Source organism: Bison bison, unplaced genomic scaffold (assembly GCF_000754665.1).
Source record: "Bison bison bison isolate TAMUID 2011002044 unplaced genomic scaffold, Bison_UMD1.0 scf7180017861774, whole genome shotgun sequence".
In the NCBI taxonomy this organism is placed as follows: Eukaryota; Metazoa; Chordata; class Mammalia; order Artiodactyla; family Bovidae; genus Bison; species Bison bison.
In genome coordinates, this window is record NW_011492346.1 from 3,717 (window position 1) to 14,043 (window position 10,327).

Consider the following 10,327-nt stretch of genomic DNA (forward strand, 5'->3'; position numbering starts at 1 on the left):
AGAAAAATAAATGACCCAATCAAAAAATGGGCCAAACAACTAAATAGACATTTCTCCAAAGAAGACATACAGATGGCTAACAAACACATGAAAAGATGCTCAACATCACTCATTATCAGAGAAATGCAAATCAAAACCACAATGAGGTACCATCTCACACCAGTCAGCATGGCTGCAACCCAAAAAAGTCTACAAATAAATGCTGGAGAGGGTGTGGAGAAAAGGGAATCCTCTTACACTGTTGGTGGGAATGCAAACTAGTACAGCCACTATGGAGAACAGTGTGGAGATTCCTTAAAAAACTGAAAATAGAACTGCCTTATGATCCCGTAATCCCACTGCTGGGCATACACACTGAGGAAACCAGAAGGGAAAGAGACACGTGTACCCCAATGTTCATCACAGCACTGCTTATAATAGCCGGGACATGGAAGCAACCTAGAAGTCCATCAGCAGATGAATGGATAAGAAAGCAGTGGTACATATACACAATGGAGTATTACTCAGCCATTAAAAAGAATACATTTGAATCAGTTCTAATGAGGTGGATTAAACTGGAGCCTATTATACAGAGTGAAGTAAGCCAGAAAGAAAAATACCAATACAGTATACTAATGCATATATATGGAATTTAGAAAGATGGTAACAATAACCCTGTGTACGAGACAGCAAAAGAGACACTGATGTATATAACAGTCTTATGGACTCTGTGGGAGAGGGAGAGGGTGGGAAGATTTGGGAGAAAGGCATTGAAACATGTAAAATATCATGTATGAAACGAGTTGTCAGTCCAGGTTCAATGCATGATACTGGATGCTTGGGGCTAGTGCACTGGGACGGCCCAGAGGGATAGTATGGGGAGGGAGGAGGGAGGAGGGTTCAGGATGGGGAACACATGTATACCTGTGGTGGATTCTTTTTGATATTTGGCAAAACTAATACAATTATGTAAAGTTTAAAAATAAAATAAAATTAAAAAAAATTAAATATTGGTAAATCCCTATATTAGCAAAAAGGACACTATGATTCCAAATGAGATTTTCTAACTAGTAGTGATTTTCTTACTTTTCTTCTTGTTCTTGGACATCCATGACATCAACAAAAATGTTGGGTTGTTGGAAAATGACACTATTGTAATTTTCAATTTGCATGTTCTCTTCCTAAAAAAGGCCTGGTATAAAGATAGACACATATTTGGAATTTGAGAGTAGATATAATTCAGCACCCTTTCAGCACCCTTCCCATTCAACTCTGATTTTTAGAACCTACTTTATATTCTTTCAAGATTGAAAAAAAAAAGAAGAAGAAAAGAAAAAAACTCTAGCAATCTTTAAATTACAGGATGGGTGTTACTGCTGGATGACAGTTTCTATTCTGCAATGATGGTTTACTTGATTATGTAACTTCAAAACTCCCCATCATTTTAGAAATGATTATCTGTTACCAAAGTTCCTGTGAATAGTATTTCAACAAATTTTGAAAATAAAAATTAGTTATACTATGGACAGTTTTCAGTAATTTTAGAGTCTTTATTAACTACTGATATCAGAAAGATACAGATTGGGATTTTTAAAACAAATGAGAAAGTGTTTAAAATAGTTAAACAAGCTTACATTCACTAGTTCATACTTGACAATGAAGACGTAATCAATATGCCAGCAAGGATGACAGGATTTGAAGCAGAAAAAGCAATTTTTACCTTTCCTATGAAAAATAATTACAAAATATTGTAAAAGTGGTTGTCTTTGCCCATACATTTTGCAGGGGGCATGCCATCCTTCCAATATCAGTCTTTTAAAATGAGTCAGCTCTTCATATCTGGATTGATTTCCTTTAGAATTCACTGATTTGATCTCCTTGCTATCCAAGTAACTCTCAAGAGTCTTCTCCAGCACCACAATTCAAAAGGGTCAGTTATTCAGCACCCAGCCTTCTTTATGGCCCAACTCTCACATCTCTACATGATTACTGGAAAAGCTATAACATTGACTATATGAACCTTTGTTGGCAAAGTAATGTCTCTGCTTTTTCATATGCTGTCTAGGTTTGTCATAGATTTTCTTTCAAGGGTCAAGTGTCTTTTAATTTGGTGGCTGCAGTCCCATACCTCAGTGATTTTGGAGTCCAAGAAAAACAAATCTGCCACTGTTTCTACTTTTTTCCAAATCTATTTGCCATGGAGTGATGTGATCGGACCCCAACTTCTTGTTAGTTGCATCTATCAGAAATATACTCTCCCATCAAGGTTTGTCTTGTCTTTATTTCCTCTTCTGACAACAAGTGAAAGTTGCACAATCACTCAGTCATGTCTGACTCTTTGCAATCCCATGGACTATACAGTCCATGGAGTTCTCCAGGCCAGAATACTGGAGTGGGTAGCCTTTCCCTTCTCCAGGGTATCTTCCTGACCCAGGAATGGAACCAGGGTCTCTTGCACTGCAGGAGGATTTTTTTTTTTTTTTTTTTACCAACTGAACTATGAGGGAAGCCCATTTTGACAACAAAACATGTAAAATTTCAGTGTAGGATAAATTTATATATATATTTTTCTTTACTGTTAGTATTTTCTACCCTGAGTCTAATGAGATATATTATCTTCTAAAAAGGTTATGTTTTCCCTTGCTTTTATATACAAATACACAAATATTCAGCACCATTTATCAAGAAGAGCAGCTATTTTCTGTTTTGTATCAATTCTTCCTAATTTAGGGATTCATATATATGTGGAAAACAATTCTCATTCAGTGTTACTCCGGAATTCTATTGATCTATCCCTGTGCCAATATTACAGTTTATCAAACACTCTAGCCACTGTGTCTTAGTATCTGTGTGAACTGGAACATGTCCCTTGGTCTTCTTTTTCAGAAGGATTTAGTTACTCTTGACTGACTCTTTATACTTTTCATATAAATTTTATAATCAATACATATTGATGGAATTCTATTTCTAATGCACAGATATAACTGAAGTATAATTAACTTTGTCTTTCATAGGTTTAGTCTATGTCTCTAAACCATTTACAGTATCAAAAATGCTTCATGGAAATAACCTGACACAGTTTTGAATTTCTTTTAATTTCATATTTTTCATATTAGTGTTGGTCAACACATCCTTTACAGTTTTTCACTTTCCCATCAGAGATTCCCAATCTGGATAAATTGACCCAGTAATACATTTAGGATTAGGCAAATACTCCCCGGGGTGTGTGTGTGGGGGAGGAATGACTGGAGTTTCTCACTTGTTTTGAAAAACATCTCCAGTAGAAATTAGAGTTTATATAAAAATAAGTATTTTTACAGTCACAAAGCCTTAAATTAGGATTCTAAAAGTTATGTAACATTAAAGTTTGTTAGTTGGACCATTGCCCCATAGCAATTTAGCATTTTCTACCTCTCTACCGTAGAGATACTAACTTACCTTTACCTATACAGAAGCAGAAATTTCATTTAAACAGATGTTTATAGTTTCCAGCTTGTTTGAGGAGTTATTCCAGAGGATATGATTGGGCGTTGATGGTGAGCTGGACCCAGATAGTGGATGTTCCTCACCACCCCTCATCCTGGGAATATATGTTTTGCCCAGCATTCCTATAACAGGCATTGTTTAGGGACACTGCCCTGAGAGAGGAAGGTGCTGTTGAGATAATCTGGACTGAATATATGACTGAATCCAGTTAAGGTCTCTCCATAAATTTTAAGATTCTGGCAGGTTGGGCGGCGATTTACAAAAAATTTAGTCTCCCAAGACAAGCTCATTTGTTAATTTCCCTTGTTTATTAAACCTTCCACCTTCCATCTGGAGTGGTCAGACTCTTTCTGCTGCCTCTATTTGCCCTCCATGTATGGGGGCTAGTTTGCAATCCAAGACAATTATCTGTCGACATTTCCTGTCTTGTCTTTACATTCCCTTAACATATAGCTCATATTTATGTTAATATTCATATATAAAATTTCAATGTATTTTTCTAGTTACTCTAGTATTTTTATTGGCAAATAGATGGGGAAACAGTGGCTGACTTTATTTGGGGGGGCTCAAAAATCACTGCAGATGGTGATTGCAGCTATGAAATTAAAAGATGCTTGTTCTTTGGAGGGAAAGTTATGACCAACCTAGACAGCATATTAAAAAGCAGAGACATTATTTTGCCAACAAAGGTCCTTCTAGTCAAAGCTATGGTTTTTCCAGTAGTCATATATGGACATGAGAGTTGGACTATAAAGAACGCTGAGCACTGAAGAATTGATGCTTTTGAACTATGGTATTGGAGAAAACCCTTGAGAGTCCCTTGGACTGTAAGGAGATCCATCCAGTCCATCCTGAAGGAAATCAGTCCTGAATATTCACTGGAAGGACTGATGCTGAAGCTGAAACTCCACTACTGTGGCCACCTGATGTGAAGAGCTGGTTCATTTGAAAAGACTCTGATGCTGGGAAAGATTGAAAGCAGGAGGAGAAGCGGACGACAGAGGATGAGATGGTTGAATGGCATCACCGACTCAGTGGACATGAGTTTGGGTAAACTCCAGGAGTTGGTAATAGACAGGGAGGCCTGGCATGCTGCGGCCCATGGGGTCACAAAGATTTGGACATGACTGAGTGACTGAACGGAACTGGAACTGAACTGATTGATATATTTTCAAATACTTGGTTATTATTTTGTTCTGGTCATGCCTATGGAATTTATAGCTGATATAGTTTGGTATAGATTATATTAAATTCTTTAGAAAGTATTGCTTTTGCAAGCAATGGGAGTTCTTTGCATATTTTGGATATTGTCCTTTATTGGTTTCATGTTTCAATAAAATTCTCCCTGTTATCTATTTTCTTTCTGTATTTTGATGAACAGAGTTCAAATTTATTACCTTCAATCAAGTCAACTTAATCAATGGTTTTCATCAATCAATTTTTATTGTTCTGATAAAGATGCTACATAACAAAGTACCCAAAAGTTTAGTGGGTTGAAATAACAGCCCCTTTATTTTTCTCTCAGTTTGTGTCTCAGAAATTTGAAGATGTTCTTTCTCATTTTTATTTGCAATTGGATGATAAAAATACATTAAACAGGACATCTCTGTGATATTCCTGGAAGACTGACTCTGTTAGGGATCTCTCAGTGCTACCAACTCAGTCTGCTGTATTTTAATTTCTAGCTTGAAGGAGCCTCACTTGTGCAGACAGCAAAATCCAGACTTAACCCATGTGAGGAAAGGCTGTGACAGTTGATTCTACATGGGGATTTTTTCCTAACCAGATATCCAAACATGATAGATAAAGTTACTTATGATTTTTGTGGATAGGCAATTTTATTTAATTAACACTGATAATGAAAATGTCAGTTTTAAAGGTAATGAATTTATATATAGATTTTAATGGGATCTTATGTTGCTCTTATTCTCAAAGGCTTTGCATTTTTTAAACTTAGTCTCAATTATGAAGTTAAAAAGTTTTGTAAAGCCTATAGGAGAGCCATGATGTCAGCACCTATGTTTACTTCTGATTTACTTCTTTTTCTTCCTTTTGAGCCTGATCATTTCGTTCATTTTTTGTAACCTGCAAATGTTATAGAATATTTTACATTTATATTTAGCATTTCAATATGTTATCTTTTAAAATAATTTTGAGGAGCATGGAGTTACAACTTGTCTTCCATTTGTTAGTAATGGATAGCCAACCATGTTTGCTTACCTGTTTGATTTTGATAATCCCTGGCTATTTGTGCCTAACACAATGTCCAGCTTGACTTTTTCATTCAAGAACTATTTGTGAAATAAATGAGACTATTGAAGCTAAACATCACTCCAGATAGGAGTAACACATGTTCATTCTACCTGTGATATCAAATGCAGAATTGGGCTCTAAACAGAATTGTATAGATATAGGTGGTAAGATGTCACTTCCTAAGACGCTTCTAGACACAATAGCCTTGTGAAGCCAATTTTACTTATGCAATTTTTCCTTGCAAAGGGTAGGTTCAGTCCATATTATATCTTAATGAAATTCTTTCCATGTTATGCAAGTTACTTATAATCAATAATTCTACTATTTTTTGTTAATGTGGTGTATTACATTGATTGATTTGTGGATATTGAAGAATCCTTGCATCCCTGGGATAAAGCCCACTTGGTCATGGTGTATGATCTTTTTAATGTGTTGTTGGATTCTGATTGCTAGAATTTTGTTAAGGATTTTTGCATCTATGTTCATCAGTGATATTGGCCTGTAGTTTTCTTTTTTTGTGGGATCTTTGTCAGGTTTTGGTATTAGGGTGATGGTGGCCTCATAGAATGAGTTTGGAAGATTACCTTCCTCTGCAATTTTCTGGAAGAGTTTGAGAAGGATAGGTGTTAGCTCTTCTCTAAATTTTTGGTAGAATTCAGCTGTGAAGCCGTCTGGACCTGGGCTTTTGTTTGCTGGAAGATTTTTGATTACAGTTTCAATTTCCGTGCTTGTGATGGGTCTGTTAAGATTTTCTATTTCTTCCTGGTCGAGTTTTGGAAAGTTGTACTTTTCTAAGAATTTGTCCATTTCTTTAAGCTTTGGTTTTGTCCATTTCCACCCTTTGTAACATTTTTTTATATTGCACATATTAAAACAAACAAACAACAAACACACACACACACATACATACAAAAACAGTTCCACTGAGGTACCCTGAGAAGATCCCTTGAGAAACTGGGATGCAATTCAAAGTGTAATTGTGTTGTTCTTGTTGCTTTAGGGTAATCAGCATTTCAACTATAGGAATCTGACCTCATTAAAACAAAAACCTGCATATGTATATACGTGTACCTGCCCTTTCTTTCCAATTTGTTCTCTTTGAGAAGAGAATTAAATACATAAAACCGTTGTTTCTTTTTTCCATATTTTACAAAGCAAAATATGTTTGCTTTGTATTAAGTTTTATTTGGGCATTTTTTAATCTGGAAAGATCTTCAGTTATTTATCATTAAAGTATTGATCAATCTGACTCTCAGGAAAAAAAAAAAACAAAACGTTAACTGATTTCATGTCCAATAAGACAGTAAGAAACCATGAGAATATACATATGAGTATCCTACATAAACTGATACCCTAAACGTTTCTATCTTTGGTAAGTTAAATTAGTGTCTTTCTTTTTATTCTTTTCAGATTTAGCCTACATTCTGCAGATAATTAAAATACTGAAACATGAAAGAGTTCTATTGTTATAGCCAAATACTCCAGTAAACAAACCCACTCAGAAGGACAGCATGGATAGTGGAGTGCAGTTTATTACACCGGTGGGTCCGAGACAGGGTTTCCTCTTTAGCCAGGGACCCCAACAAGTTTTTGTGAAAATCTTATATACCTTAACTGTACCACTCAAGCCCACATCTCCAAATTCCTTAAACCTAGCCTGGGAAGTATTAAAGGGAGATGTGATTAGGTTACAGCCATGATTCAGGGACTCCCTGGACCTGCTCGAGCATCTACCCTGAAACCAAACTCTGTCTGTCTGCTGCTGCTGCTAAGTCACTCCAGTCGTGTCCGACTCTGTGCGACCCCATAGACGGCAGTCCACCAGGCTCCCCCATCCCTGGGATTCTCCAGGCAAGAACACCGGAGTGGTTTGCCATTTCCTTCTCCAACGCACGAAAGTGAAAAGTGAAAGTGAAGTCGCTCAGTCCTGGCCGACTCTTCACGACCCCTACTGTTTACTATATTATGCTTTTCACCAACTCTTCTGACATTAACAGGGGGCTATCCCCCGACCACCTTTCTCTGAAAAAAGATCAACTTAGGGCTCTAATTAATAACTCTCCTGAGCATGAAAAGAGTATTTCAATTCAAACCCATCTGTTGGCATTTTAGCTTGCTTGACAGGTTTATCCATACTCTTGCAACTAACACACATAATTGTTCACAACTCCCCAACCATGAAAGGCACAGGAAGCCTAAGCATTCTAAAAGTCCTAATGAGCATAAAGTCCTTTGAGGGATGAAAAATTATTAGGTAGTACTGATGAAGGGTTTCATTGTTGATCCAATGCTTGCTGCCAAGTCTCCACATCCCTTATCCATAGTGTGCTTGGGAATGCATTAATTAATATAGTTGGAATGTAAGAAAAATAAGTAATAGCCTTGACATTAGCAACATAAGACCTTGAGTTAATAAGTTCTTTCTTTGTTGTAACCCACTATACTTTTGCTCTATGAAATGTAACTTTTTTTTAGTACTTTATGAGGATGATGCAGATTGGAAAAATAAAGAAAAACACTTTAAAGGAGAAAACAAGTTTTCTGGTTGACCAACCTTTGTCAGGTGGAAAAGGAAATGGCAACCTACTCCAGTGTTCTTGTGTGGAGAATCCCAGGGATGGAGGAGCCTGGTGGGCTGCCATCTCTGGGGTCGCACAGAGTCGGACATGACTGAGGTGACTTAGCAGCAGCAGCAGCAGCAACCTTTGTCAGGAAAGAGTCATAAAATGTTATCAGGCCACAGGGCTAGAAGATAATGAACACAACAGAAGACCCTTGTAAGTGGAAAGGTATGCGAAAGGGAGCCTGGTTTCGATAAGGGTCAAACTGGTGGAATGTTGAGCTGACTCTGAATGACCCTGCATATTTCATTTCTGGAAATGTGTAACTCAGGGTATAAAAGCTCCTTTTGAAAAAAAAAAATTTGCAGACCCGTTCCACCTAAGCTGGGTCTCCCTGTGTCATTCTTTCTTTCTCTCTCTCTCTCTTTTTCAGGCTGATCCCCTGGAGCACAGAGGCTCTCTGAGTTCACTTTCCTGCCCAGGCTTCTAAGTGAGAAAGTGCTCTGCGCTTTCACTCCATCGAACGGGCACCTGAGGCCTCCATGAACAGAGCAAGTCCCGTGTCAGGGGCTTTATTGGCTTTCTGTGTAAACCAAGGAATATCAGCCTCTTTCTCTCTCCTTTACTTTCTCTCTTGCTAATGCCATTCATCCAGAGGGTATCCCTACTGGGGATCCTGCTGGGATCCTGCTGGGGCTGGACCCCAGCAGTGGATATTTTGAGGATAACCATTCTGGCTGATGTGAGGTAATATCTCACTGAATTTTTGACTGACTTGCATTTTTCTAATAATCCGAAACACTGATTTTCATCTGTCTCTTGACCATCTGTATGCCTTATTTTGAGAAACGACTATGTCTTCTGATCATTTTTTGATTGGATTATCTAGATTATGTTTTGATGTCATACAAACTTTCCACTAGCCCTTGGTCTTGGATATAGATTTTCCCTTACTGCTTTATCTGAATATTTTATTGTTTAACATTTTATACTTAATTTTCTTTTTCATTTTGAGTGCATTTTTATAAGCTTTGGGTCAGCATTATTTGTTAATTTGTTTATTTTTGCCTCTGTACTCACAATAACATCAGCACATGTTTTTAAAAAGCTATCATCCATTTTCTGGATATACCATATTTTTTTAATCCACATATGTTAAAGGACATCTTGGCTGTTTTGTGTCATGTTGTTTAAAAATTGTATTCCAGTGAAATTTTTTTATTAAAGCTTCATGGGATAAACAAATAATTTTACTGCAAGATACTTAACAAAGCATATAGTGTAGACTAATAACCTCAGTAAAGTTGGAGAATTATTAAGTACAGTAAAAGGTAGCACATGGGAAAATGTAGAAGTCAATTTAAAAAGCAAGATGACTGCATCCCTGCCATGTATCAGGCCTTTGAAATATGGTATAGTACCAACAATGAGATTGTTTCCCTTTGCTTCCCACAAGTAGAATAATGAATTGTGCAGTTAAATACTGAAAGTCAATTAAAACTTACTGCATAAAAAATGTTGATAAAAATTGGAAGCATCAACCCAAGGAAAGAGAACCAATACAATTAATTCATCAGTGCTTCTCTTACTCAAGAATGCAAAAAGTAAAACATTACTTTTAAACATGGATAAATATTTTTATTCAAAAGGACAAAATTATTTTAGTATCCCTTCAATCAAACTACCAGTTATGAAGAAAGAATTGCCACATGAGAGAACAAGAAGTACCAATCTGGGAGCTACTGAGGGATCCCAAAGTTTATCTAGATTTAAATGTCCTCTGATTTCAACAAAATGCATGAATTGAGACAAAATAAGGCTTCAGTTGGACTTACGAATGGCTGAATTGCAACATCAGTTCAGTTCAGTTTAGTCGCTCAGTCGTGTCCAACTCTTTGTGACCCCATGAACCACAGCACGCCAGGCCTCCCTGTCCATCACCAACTCCCAGAATTCACCCAAACTCATGTCTATCGAGTCGGTGATCCCATCCAGCCATCTCATCCTCTGTCATTCCCTTCTCCTCCTGCCCCCAATCCCTCCCAGCA